The sequence below is a fragment of the Zalophus californianus genome, chromosome 5 (genome assembly GCF_009762305.2).
Source record: "Zalophus californianus isolate mZalCal1 chromosome 5, mZalCal1.pri.v2, whole genome shotgun sequence".
NCBI classification, from domain to species: Eukaryota; Metazoa; Chordata; class Mammalia; order Carnivora; family Otariidae; genus Zalophus; species Zalophus californianus.
The window spans coordinates 105,058,694-105,071,971 of record NC_045599.1 but is presented as its reverse complement, the minus strand read 5'-3'; the positions used below and the strand labels follow the sequence as shown (position 1 = coordinate 105,071,971).

Here is a 13,278-nt window from a genome sequence, read left to right as displayed (position 1 = left end):
CGTGCCTACGTCATGCAACATGATCTGACTCAACACATACCGTGTCTGAACCACCTGAAGGATACCACAGAGGCCCTTTCGTTTTCTCTCCTCTCAAATATTTTCTATTTAATGCCTCAGTGTGTGAAATTTACACCATTAGGTAGCCTTTCTGTGAGATAAAGAAGTGCCCTTTTCTATGTAGTCTTTTTCAATAACAAGCATTTAAGATTACATTTAACAAAATATAAAATAAGCTGCCTAATATTCTGTATCTTGATAGCATTTTGAGTTATACAGATATATTCATTTATCTAAACTTGGTGAATATACACTTAAGATTTGTGCATTTTTTTCCCAGAAAGTTTACATCAAAAGAAAAAGTAAGCAAATATTGTACTCTAGTTAATGATATACATGTTGAAGTATTTAAGGGAAATTATACAGATGTCTATAATTAGCCTTGAAATGTGTAAAAAAGCAGATGTGTTGATGGCTAGGAGGATAAGTATATGATAAAACCAAAAATAGTAAAATAATGGTCTAATCTAGGTGGTCTGTAAGTAGAGTACACTATAAAATTATTTCGACTTTGCTGTATGAAAAAAATTTCATTTTAAAAGGTTGGGGGAAAGAAAAAAAACCTAAGCTGCTCCAGTTTCTATTAGAGAGCTCCATACATAGTGGCCACTCAGTAAATGGTCGCTGTTATTTGATTAATGAGAGAGCTAGTAGAGTGGTTTTCAACCTTGGCGGCTCTTTAGAATCAATGGGGAGGCTTTTCTGAAGCACACATGTGGGAGCCCCTCCCCAAGATTGTGATTTAATTGATGAGGCATCAGCATCTTTCGGTTTCAGCCCCCATCATCCTTCTAGGCAGCAGCGTTAGGAACCTCAGTCACTGAGGCAGGAGGTGGCTGACTTGAAGGGCATATCTTGCCTGGGGTTGGACCCAGGCCTGCACAGAGAAAGGAGTAAGAGGAAATTCCTCTCACAACCAAGGCCTGAGATCACACCAAGGCCCCTCACTGGTATAATGCAGAGTTCTGCCTTTCTCTGTACTCAGACTATGGCTTTCCTGTTTATAACTCAAGAACAGAAAAGGCAAAAATCACATATAATAGAAGGAGATGTTTCATCGAGGTGGATGGCTAAAATAGTCCTTACTACTTTCAACTCTGAAAAACAGATATAACAGCATCAATGGAAAGGAAAATCTTCTTTTGTTAACTTTTATTCACCTTCATTTAATTTTTAAATATGTAGTAAACATGATTGTAGGGCTTCTCATTAACTAGGGTATCTTACAGTCATAATTTTTGATACACAACATTACTTACCAATTAGCCTGTCTTGTTCGTTTAAATTTCTTTGCTCATATTTTAATGGGAGCTAATGATGCCTTTGTTGACTTATTTAATGTTATGTAAATGTGGCTATAAACTGTGAAGTGTTTAAGCAGAAGCATTATTTTTGCTTACTCTTCAGATTTTGGAGGTGTAGAATCCCCAGGAAACACACATATCAACACAATGAATGTAAGCTACTGAGGACACCAAATAATAATAATAATTTTTAAAACAAGCAGTGAAGGATGTTTAGAGAATGAAATTTTTATTTTCTTCTAGGTTAGTTGTTTATTTGGATATTAAAGGAGTTTCAAAGTTAACTTCAGTAAGTTTTTTTTTTTCTTCTTTTTCTGCTCCCACAATCACAACATAGGTCAACCTAAGACTATCTCCTAAGCTCAGGCAGGGACACCTGGGTTTGGCAGTGGCTCTTGTGTTGAGTTTCGTGAACTTTGCTCTCAGCAGAACTCCATTCTGCCTATGGCCAGCACATAACTATTTGAATGAAGAAATGAAAGAATGAATGAATGAATGAAAACATACACATAGATGACAGTGACTTCTCAATTCTGTGGCCTCCACTCCTCCAACAATCTTGTCCATTCCCCCACCTCAGACACTCACTCCTTTGTCACCTTAGACTTTGTAATGGAAAATAACCAAACACCATTTTATTTCACTTCCATGCACCTTACTCTCTTCTTACCACTTTGCAATTTTCCAGCTTGCTTCCTCAAGGGCCCCACTTCAGTCATCTTTCCCCCTCCCACCAGGACCACTGATCCATGGATCCTAATACTTTTTCTCTGTCCCTTCCACCTTCTAGTCCTCTCTTCTCTCCCTCTCCAGCTTCAATTTCCTAGTAAACCATAATAATCACCAACCGGCATACGTCCTTGAATCCCTTGCTTGAGCTTATCATGTAAAACCACAACTTTGGATAAATCGAGTTCCCTTTTTACTTGGTACTTGTGCCCATGCAACTGAATGTTAGTGGAGGAAATGGCCTCCTGGACTTGTGATCACAAATGTTATATGGCTCCTTTTACTGCCAGGTAAGCTCACTATACTTCTAGCTTATTCTGCTGCCAGTCTTCTTGATTACTTGTTATGGACTGTATTATGTCCCCACCCCCAAAATTCGTATGCTGAAGCCCTAACCTTCAGTACCTCAGAACATGACCTGATTTAGGAAGAGTGCTGTTGTAGATGTAATTAGTTAAGGTATGACCAGGTCATGAGGGTGGCCCCTAATCCAACATGACTGGTGTCCTTATAAAAAGGGGAAATTTGGACACAGATACTTACATAGGGAGAACACCAGGTGAAGATGAAGTTGAGAGATTGGGGTGATGTTTCTACAAGCCAAGGAACACCAAAGATTGGCAGCATACCCCCAGAAACTGGAAGAAGTGTCATAGAACAGATTCTCCCTCACAGCCTGAGAAGGAACCCACCTGCCAGTACCTTGATCTTGGACTTCTGGCCTCCAGAACTGTGAAACAATACATTTCAGTTGTTTAAGCCACCCAGTTTGTGGTACTTTGTTATGCAAACCAATGTCACTCCATCATAGCTTCTCTAACTTCAAATCGTTGACATCTTTTTCCTATCCTCACTCCTCTCGACAGATGGCTCTGCTTTATTCCTCACTGAGAAAAAATAGAAGCACTTAGGAGCTCCCACCCCCACATACAGTCAGCTGTATAGGAGCATAAACCAACTATGCTCCTTTCTGCTGAAAGCTGGTCTGATGCACTAGATGTCATCCCTACTCACCTCCTCAAGGATGCTACCCTGATTAGTCGCTTCTCTTTCTCCTCTGTGTCAGTTTCTCCCTTTCCACTGGATCATTCTTACAGCAAAATATGAACATTGTGCTATTTCTCCTAGTTTCTCTTGAAAAAAGAAATTCTCCAAGAAAATGTCAAGTATTCTTTTGACTCCCGCTTTCCCCCACCAATACTGGCTCCTTTTATTTCTCCCCTTGGCAACAAAGTTCCTTGAAGTAGTTATTTATATTCAGTCCTTAATTCCTCTCCTCTCCTTCTCATATATTCACTTAGACCAAGTTATATCCCCTACCATCCCACAGAAAGTTCTTTTGTCAGGTCACCAATGCTTTCCATGCTAAATCCAAAAGTCAATTCTTAGAACTTATCTTGCTTGATTTAATGGCAGCATTCAGCACAGCTGATCAATCTTTTCTCCTAAAAACAATCTCTTCACTTGTTTTTTTGTTTGTTTGTTTGTTTGTTTGTTTTAGGGCAGTATAAGATGCCATACTCCTTCTCAGTTTCCTTTGCTGATTCTTTGTCTTCTGCCTGATTTCTTCATTTGAGGTTTCCTTGGGTCTCCACCTTTGTTTCTACTTTGTTTCTAACTATACTCATTCCCTTATATCCCCAGCAGAGTGCTTTTTACGAAACTTCAAACTCCAGTATTAGACTGCTAATTTAACATCTCCATTTGGATGTCTGATACTTCAAATTCAACTCATCAAAAATTAAATTATTGCTCTTCCTCCTCATCACTTCTACCTGCAGCCTTCCCATCTCAGAAGCTGATATCTATGCTCTTTCATTTGTTCAGGTGAAAAACCTGGGGGGTCATCCTTGACTCTACTCTTTCTCTCATATCCCATGCCCAATCTCTCAGGAAATCCTCCTGGCCTCACCTTCACAATTGATTCAGAACCTGACCATTCATTACCACTTCCATGCCTACCACTCTAGTTTGAACTTACCATCATATTTTCATGATAAATTACTACAGTAGCCTAAATCTATTCTTAACACAGAAGCCAAATGATTCTTTTGAAATATATCAGGTCATGTCACTCTAATCAGAACCCAGCAAATTCATTTCACGCAAATAAGAAATCAAAATTCTTACAATAGCCTACAAGGCTCTACCTGAACTGTCCCTCCCATTGCTCCCCAACCCCACCTACTGCTCCCCTTGCTCATTCTTCTCCAGTCCCCTCTTCTCAGCAGTTGCTTCTTAACATACCTGGAATACTCCCACCCTAGGGCCTTTGTACCAGTGGTCCCCTTTACAGGGAAAAGCCTTCTCCTGAATGTCTCCATAGCTAATTCCTTTATTTTTGCCAAATCTTTGCTTGGAAACTCGCTTCCAGATGAGACCCTATTAAACATTGCAATGTGCTCTCCAAAGCTCCTTATCACCCCCAGCATTCTCTTCTTTTACTTTTTCCCATAGCACTTGTCAATTTCTCTTATTGAATACATTAGTTTGCTAGGCTGCCGTGACAAAATATCACAGAGTGACTTAAAGAACAAAAATCAATTTCCTCACTGTTCTGGAGGCCAGTAGTTCAAGATCAAGGTGTCGGTAGATTTGATTCTTTTCAGACCTCTCTCTCCTTAGCCTGTAGATGGCCATCCTCTTGCTGCATCCTCATGTGGTCTTTCCTTTGTACTTGTACCTCCAGGCTCTCCCCCTGAGTCCAAATTTCCTTTCCTTAGGTACCCCAAACAGAGGAGATTAAGGCCTGCCCCAAGGGTCTCATTTTAACTTAATCACTTATTTAAAGGCTTATCTCCAAAAACGGTCACTTTCCTCAAAATATACCAGGTACCAGAGCCTAAATATATGAATTTGGGGCGGGGGATGGGGGGGATATGATTTAACCCATAATATTAGGAAATTTACTTATTATGTTATTTAATTATTCTCTGTCTCAACATCCTGGCCCCAAATTTGGGAAACTAAGCCTATGACCACAAGCACCTTATCTGTCTTGTTTCCTCCTGTGGCCTCCACACTGGGCCACAAATACTGATATAAAGTGGGCTCTTGATGATCTGTTGAGTGAATGACTGGATGAATGGGTGCCAGTCCAGGGTATTAAGAGTTAAGATAATTAAGGAAAGGCTTTATGGGTCACTAGGATTTGGGAGATCTAGGTTGTGTTTCCGGGTATGTGATCTTGAACAACAAATATTTCATTTTTGCTAAGTCCTCATCTACAGAAATGAGGGTTCTCGTCTTTCTCTCTCACCAGATGGCTTGGATATTCAAATGTAGTAATGTCTATGGAAGTGCTTCATGATCCCGGATTTTCATTCAAATATGAATCATTTTATTTACCTTGTCACTAATGGTAGTTAGAACAGTAATAATACTTTCTACTAGTCCTTGCTGTGTGGCAGACACTGTAGTAGGTGTTTTATAATTCACTACCTCATTTAAATCCTCATAGAAACCTTTGAGGTAGCTACTACCTTCTCCATTGTTTTGACCGAGGGAACTAAATAGTGCTCATTGAGCATTAAAAAGATGTATTTATTTGCTTTATACTATTTGGCAGAAATTAACTTGACCTTTAGAACTTCAAAGAAGCATATGTTTGTGGGTGTGCATGTGTATGTGTATTTAGATTAGTATTAGAAATCTATCCTTCAGATGATTAACAGTAAAAATAAAAAATCTATAGACTGGTGCTCGGTCTCATGACATTATACTCTATAAGGTAATATAGTGTCGAGGGAATTTCAGAAATGGCAAAATCTCTGGGGTTTTCTGTCCTTTTTTCTTTAACTCTTAAAAAGGTAGACATTAAATTTAGAGAATTTGGAAGCATTCTTCTCTCCTCTTTAGGTAAATATAATCTACTGGCTGTCTTGACTATATATATATATATTTTTTTTTCCTAAAAGCCCCATTCCTTTTTGTTTTTCCAGCATTTTAGCAATTGCTAAAGGTCTGCCAAGAGGGATTATTGCTAAACCTTGTCAGAGCGAGAACCAGAGTAATTTGTGTACAGTACAGTTAAAATTACACCATTACACTTGAAGCTAGTATTAGCCTAATGAGTTGAAATGGGAGAAGAAGCTTGCTTAGAAAAGACTATAAGTGACTTAGCACTGGTTTCTCACTTCCAATGATAATGTTCTTCAGAACTGTGTTTTGAACACATTATTAGAGATTTAAATATTTTAATATTCATTTATTCTAATTTCCCTTTTGATAGGTACCATCTCTGTGCTTGCTTTTCATCAGCTCTGACGAGTGACACCACTCTATTTAATGTCTTCCTTGGCCAAATTTCTTGTGAATTGGGAACTAGATTTTAGCTGCTTGAGGTTTTAGCAGCTCCTTTGTAGCTCAACATTTAAAACTCAGATATTAATCTAAAATCCTTTGACAAGGAATTATTCAATCCAGAGCTTACATAAGTGTACTGGGATACAATCTATTGTAGATATTGTCAATATTTGGCCTAAATTGCAACCTGGCTCCATTTTTAGTTATGTTTGGAATTGAAATAGAAATCTTTATTAAGTGTCAGTTTGGGAGTATATTCTAGATATCACTGATTTCTGCACACAGGAAAAGCCAGCCCTGAAAGAAAATATGTATCTCCCTATGCCGGGCATCTACTCTAGAATACCCCCTCAGTGGTCCCCATGATGCCTGGATTCCCACATCTCTGCCACTCATCTAGAATCAGGTTGCCTTTAGGGGGTCCTTGTGAAATGTAGATGTTATCTGGGAGGAGTAATTTATGTCCCTTAGGTATGTCAGCCAGTATGAGTTACTGAGAAAGTGGGGCACAGGAAAGGCAAGTTTTGATGGAGAAAGGAAATCAGAAATATAACAAGCCCAAGGCTTTCTGAGAAGGGTGAGACCATGTAGATGGTTCCATAGGAATCACAGATACCACTTATAGGCTCTGAGCCCTAGCCATGAGGCATTATTGGTAGACCATGGAGGAGAGGAATGGAAGAGAGGAGAATTGATGTCCTTATGTCTGTGTCATAGGTATACAGAGGGCCAGTCTTCCTTACATGACCTCCTTACTCAAAAATGTATTCCTTTATCCCAGATCTTCACTTGACTGCCTTTTTGTCAACATTCAGATCTTAGCTCAAATGTCAGCTTTTTAGAGAGGCCCTCTCAGACTACCCAGTCTAAAATGGCAGTGCCCAAATCACAAGTCTTAGCTTGGGCTGTCATAACAAAATACCATAAACTTAGTGGCTTAAACAACAGAAATTTATTTTCTCACAGATCTGGAGGCTAGAAGTCCAAGATCAACGTATCAGCATGGTTAGGTTCTGGTGGGGACTCTCTTCTTTCTTCCCCAGATGACAGCTTTCTTGCTGTGTCTTCACATGGTGGCGAGAGAGAGAGAGAGAGCGAGAGAGAAAGAGAGAGAGGAACGGAGGAAGGGAGGGAAGGAAAGAAAGGAAGTTAAGGAAAGGAAGGGAAAGAAAGGAAGGGAGAGGGAGAGGGAGAGAGGGGAAGGAGGTGAGGGAAAGGGAAGGAGAAAGGGAGAGAGAGAGAGAAAGAGCAGAGATTAAGGGCCTGGCATGGGGCCACTGAGCTAATGTCAGGGATGGCAAAGAAATCTCTCCAGAACCCTCACCCTGAACTACTACACTTAATTTCCGCAATAGCATGGAGTTAGAGATTTGGATCTAAAGAGTGACTATGACCAAGCTGTAAAGGACTGAGTCTTCAGCTCTAAGTTTTTTCAGAAGGTTCAAGAAGCAAAATGGGAAAGAAGGCGAATAATATGGAGTGAGGAAGCAGAAACATAAGGAGAGAAAGGAAAAGAGAAGAGAAACATGCCTGTAGTAGAGGGAGAAAAGGCTCCAGTTGCCTTCTATGACACTCAAGTGAATGCCCACTTTCACTCTCACTTGGTGATGATCAACCCTGAGCCTTCCTGAGCTTTGCTCCCATGTGCAAAGTGTACAGGATGGTGCAGTGGGGAAAGAATTTGTTTTGGAACTGGGCAGATACAGGTTCTCATCATGACACACTGTAAGCCATGTGACCATGGATGACCTTATCTTTTATCATTTATAAAAGATACTTAAAAGTTTACTGTCAATATTCAGTGAAAGCACATATATACTATATATTAATATAATATATTAATATACATTTCAAATATCTGTGCCTTCTTAAAGCAAAACATAGAGAAGCCAACAAAAATAACAAAATGAATAAAATCCAAACTTGGTTAGTAATAAACTCATAGGAACACTTGTTTCTTGATCCCTCTTCCTTTGTCATCATGAAGCCACAAGCTGTTATACTAATGTTGTAACTCTTTGGTATGTCAAGAAAATTTTAATAAGAATAAGAGAAAATTATAATTCACATTTTTTGATATGTTTCCATGTATCTTTGGATTAAAGGAACATGATCTTTTAGCTAGAAAGTTGGCCTTCCAATGATCAGAACTCCCTCTGGAATTATTTTGTGACCTTAAGCACACCCATTGCCTCTTCCCGGATTCAGATCCCCCCGTAAATGACAAGACCTGAAATTTATGAACATGTAATAAAAGTAGTAGAAATAATGGGTACAAAAATTCCTTGGGGTGCACCTGGGTGGCTCAGTCAGTTAAGCATCTGCCTTTGGCTCGGGTCATGATCCCAGAGTCCTGGGATCGAGCCCTGGGTCAGGCTCTCCATTCTGCAGGGAGTCTGCTTTTCTTTTTCCCTCTGCCTGCCGCTCCCTCTGCACAAGGAGTGGCAGGCAGAGGGGAAAAAGAGAAGCCTCTGCTCTCTCTCTCTCTCTCTCTCTCTCTCTCTCTCTCTCTCGGTTAAATAAATAAATAAATAAATGATCTTAAAAAAAAATTCCTCAGGAAAATTATTCTACATAGTCATATGTTGGGCAAGAATCCTGACAGTTTCTGTCTGCCCGCCCCGCCCCGCCCCCCCATGACAGGCACATATCTGGAAGGTGAGTTTGTCACTGTCAGTGCTGAGATGAGGGCCAGGGCCCGGAGGCGGGAGGCAGAGCAATGAGATCCACAGAGGCGAGGGAAGCAGAGACGGTTTTCCCAGGTCAGCGATCCCCCACTCTCCCGAGCCGCTGTCAGCACCATCAGTGAGGGACTGCTGGCAATCACTCAGCCTTCCTCATTTCTCTCGCGTGTTCTTAGATCAAGTGGCCTTGCCAGGGCCATCTAGAGGAGATGGTCCCATCTGGGGACGTCATGCTTGCTTGATACAGGAGCCAGACACTTGAATCCAACACTCCTCCCCTCCTGCCACAGAATGCTCCCCTCACTCTTAATAGCTTTGGACTGGAGCTTGGTGACCCTCTCAAGTGGTAAGCAAAATTGTGTGTGTGCGTGTGCTCATGGATGCTCTCCTGGGAATAAGTCCATCTTTTTCTTCGTATCCTTCCAGGAGTTTATGATTCCAAATTATTAAGGACTCTCATTTTCTGCATATTTCCACTGGGTGATCTCTCACACAATTTTAACCACCCTCCTTAGTTTCCTTCTCAGACACTCACAGGGTGTCCCCACGTGCACCACAAGCACAATGCAGCATCTTCTTGCCACACCAGATGTTCCTCAGCTCAGATAATTGCTCTTAGTTCACGGAACCACATTTGTTCATCCTCTTTCCACCAGCTCTCTTCCACATGCCATTAGCCACCAACTCCCAGCAATTCTGTCTCTCAAGTTTTCCTTGAGCTAGTCCCTTTTTCTCTGCCTAACCACCATCTCCCCAGGGCAGGCCTGTACCACCTCTCACACTGACCAGTGCCACAACCTCCTTCTTGATCTTTCTACTTCTGCCCTAAATCTGTCCCTACTGTAGCCAGATCCCACCAGCTAATACATGGCCTGTTCACCTCACTCCTCTGTTCGCATGACTTGCCAGGGCATCTGAGACCAAACTTACATCTTTTAAAGGCAAACAAGACCCTCTATGGGCCGGCCATCTTATCTACCTCCTTGGCCCCATCTTTGCCATGTCCTCAATTACATGTCACACTCCAGTCAAACTGCACAACTCACTTCCCCTATGCACCTGCTGCTTCCTGCCTCTCAGAATCCTATCCTTTTCCTTTAGAACACCTGATGCTCTGTTTTTCCTTCAAGAGTCTGTTGTTTCATCTCCCTTCCCCAGAAGCTTTCCCCAACTCCTCCCTTGTCACCTTCCTCATTCTATCTTCACTCAGATGGACCATGCATCTCTGTGCTGACAGAGCCCTTCTGTGCACCACTATTACCTGGACCAACACTAGTATGTGAAGCTGTTCGTTTCATGTTTGTGTTCCCCATGGGACTGTGAGCTCCTGAAGAACCTCAACCATCTTGTAACCCAGTGCCCACCACATGGCCTACCCCTTAACAGATACTATACAATTAAATGCAAAAAAAAGTAGTTGTACTTGAAAATTCTATTTTCATATTTGGCAGTGCAGAGAAGTAAAAACTAAAATAGTAGCACAGTTACAGTTTTACTCTACTCACTGATACTTTTTTTTAAAGATTTTTTAATTTATTCATTCGAGACACAGAGATACAGAGAGAGAGCATGAGCAGGGGGAGAAGCAGAGGGAGGGGGAGAAGCAGACTCCCCGCGGAGCAGGGAGCCTGATGCAGGGCTCGATCCCAGGACCCTGGGATCATGACCTGAGCGGAAGGCAGACGCTTAGCTATATGAGCCACCCAAGCATCTCTCTACTCACTGATACTTAAAATGATCTGCAAGTTACTTATTTTGTTTTCCTATTTCTTAATACTTGCGTCAATGTTTTCTGTACATGCTGATATGAAATAAAAACATATCTATAAAAAAAACCTCTTTGAGAAATAGTAAACACACACACATCTAAGTAATCAATGACATTGCTGGTGCCATAATTTGTTCCATGTCACTTTATACCCTCCATAAGGATCTGCTCACACAATCAATAACAGTCTTCCAGAAATGATGGTCCAGGTTCACCTGGACATGCCAATTCTGAGGTCAAGGCAGAATTCTAAATTGGTGGGAGGGAAGTTCAGAGTTGTTCTGTAAGATGCACTTTGAAACCTATATAGCCAAGGCATTGATGCACTGGACAAAGATGCACCATAGAAAATTCTCAATGGTAGATAAGTTTTTTGGTGAGCCTGTGAGCCCCAAGATGAACGTGCAATTCTATCGGTAGGGCCATTTCATAAGAGATGTCCACAGCTTTTATCATATGTCAAAAGGGATCTCTGATACTCCAAAGTTCATGAAGCATTTAAGAAAACTTTAGATTCCTTTTCATGTGATATCTTGTTCTGTTTATGACTATTAATCCTGGGTGGTGGTGGTTGTGGTGGTGGTGGTGAGTGGGTGATAGATACCAAGTTGAAGCAATCTGTTCTTCATTGACCAGCTTATGGCTCACAAGTGAGTAATCAACATCATCTAAATACTCTACAATGAAATATTCTTTTGGGCTCAACAAAATGCTTGTTAGGTTGAAACCAATCAGTAGGAAATGACTGGTGTTTGTTAGTGTTTGAGAGGAGAGACCAGATTCTTTGCACATTAGCATTCCAATTGGTGCCAACATAAACCTCCAGACCTCCAAGTCACAGAATGTGTTATTGTTTTCATATGAGTGAATCTGGGACCGCTTGTTAGTCCTATTTCCATCACTCGCTTGAAAAATCGAGCTCCATGTTTCCACACACTGGTGACAGAAGTAACAAAACAATCCCTCTATGGGTTGAGCACTCAGAGAAGGACATTCTTTCCCCAGTTGGTGTAGTCCTGGCTATTGTTTTCATATAATCATGGAGTTGGGAGAGGACAAATGGCACAAACACCAATTTGATGATCACATAAGCTGAAAGCTTTCCTCATTGGAACTCAGCCCACACAGTGAGGGGCCCTTCCTGCTTGTGGAGGAAGCTCCCCCAGGAAGAACATGATAGTTTAGGCCTGTTTGGCATTTTTCTGAGAATGCCATAAAATATTATTTTCTAGTCTACTGCCTATCATATAACAACAATTACCTAGCACTTCGGAGCATGTTATTACTCTATGCAGAATCTTTGGATTCTGAGGCTTTAGGAAGAGAAGTGGTAATAGAATCTCCCTTTTATACTCAAGTTAAATAATGCCAGTGTCTTTCCAAACCCCACTGCACCTCCTGAAATGGTGGACCTGAGAGGAGGGCCAAAGCTTGGGGCATTTGTTTGCTCCCATCTTCGCTTCACTAGTGAATGTAATGTTAAGAGTTCAAGCAGGAGGGTTCAATAACCAGAGTCTGAGCCCCTGCACTTCCATTTACTAACTGTACCCCTCAGCACCTGATCTCAAGTCTTAGTTTTATAATCTGTACAATGGCCCAATCTTTACATGTGTCTCATAGGATTGTGGTAAGGATTAAATTTTTAAATGGCATATTGAGTGATGTTGGTTAGAATGGAGTAAGTAAAAATGTATTTCGACTTCCAAAAATTATCTCCTCCACAAAAGCAATTAGAAAACTGGCAAAAATTGTCAGAACCAATTTTTTAGAACTCTGGGAATTAACCAAAGGCTTACAGTCCTTGAGAGAACATTTAGTAAAGAAAAGAGACTGCAGTTCAGTAAGAATAGAGGCTCTGTGGCATTTCTGGTTGCCCTATTCCCATACCACCCCCACCCACCCAACTCTTTGGTAGCCTTGAAAACCCACAGCTCATAATAACAGTGAAACCCAACCCCCTGGCAGCAACTGAAGGGGGCAATATGGCATTGGAGCTCCTTCAAACCTCATTCCCATTATTTGACCTGTCTGATGGTTCCCTGGAAGGCCTCACATGGGAGGTTGTCTTTTTTTAACCTAACTGAATGCTTGCTCTGGGAAAAATTTTTCCCCAGGGTTGTCTGTCACAAACAAATAGAGGCAATTGATTTTTTTGTTTGTTTCAAGTTTTTGTTTAAATTCTATTTAGTTAACATATGGCATAATATTAGTTTCAGGAGTAGAATTTAGTGATTCATTAGTTACATATAACACCCAGTGTTCCTCACAATAAGTGCCCTCCTTAATGCCCATCATCCATTTAAGCCCATCCCGCTACCCACCTCCCTCCAGCAACCCTCAGTTTGTTCTCTATAGTTGAGAATCTGTTTTACGGTTTGCCTCTCTCTTTTTTCCTCTCTTTTTTCATCTGTTTTGTTTCTTAAATTCC

The 13,278-nt window shown here is 41.0% G+C and overlaps 1 long non-coding RNA gene across 1 annotated transcript in view; it reads left to right on the top strand.

The window, feature by feature from the left end:
• The window catches only part of LOC113929963, a 405,324-nt gene that overhangs the window by 366,624 nt on the left and 25,422 nt on the right, over positions 1–13,278 (top strand). The gene's annotated exons all lie outside the window — the stretch shown is intronic.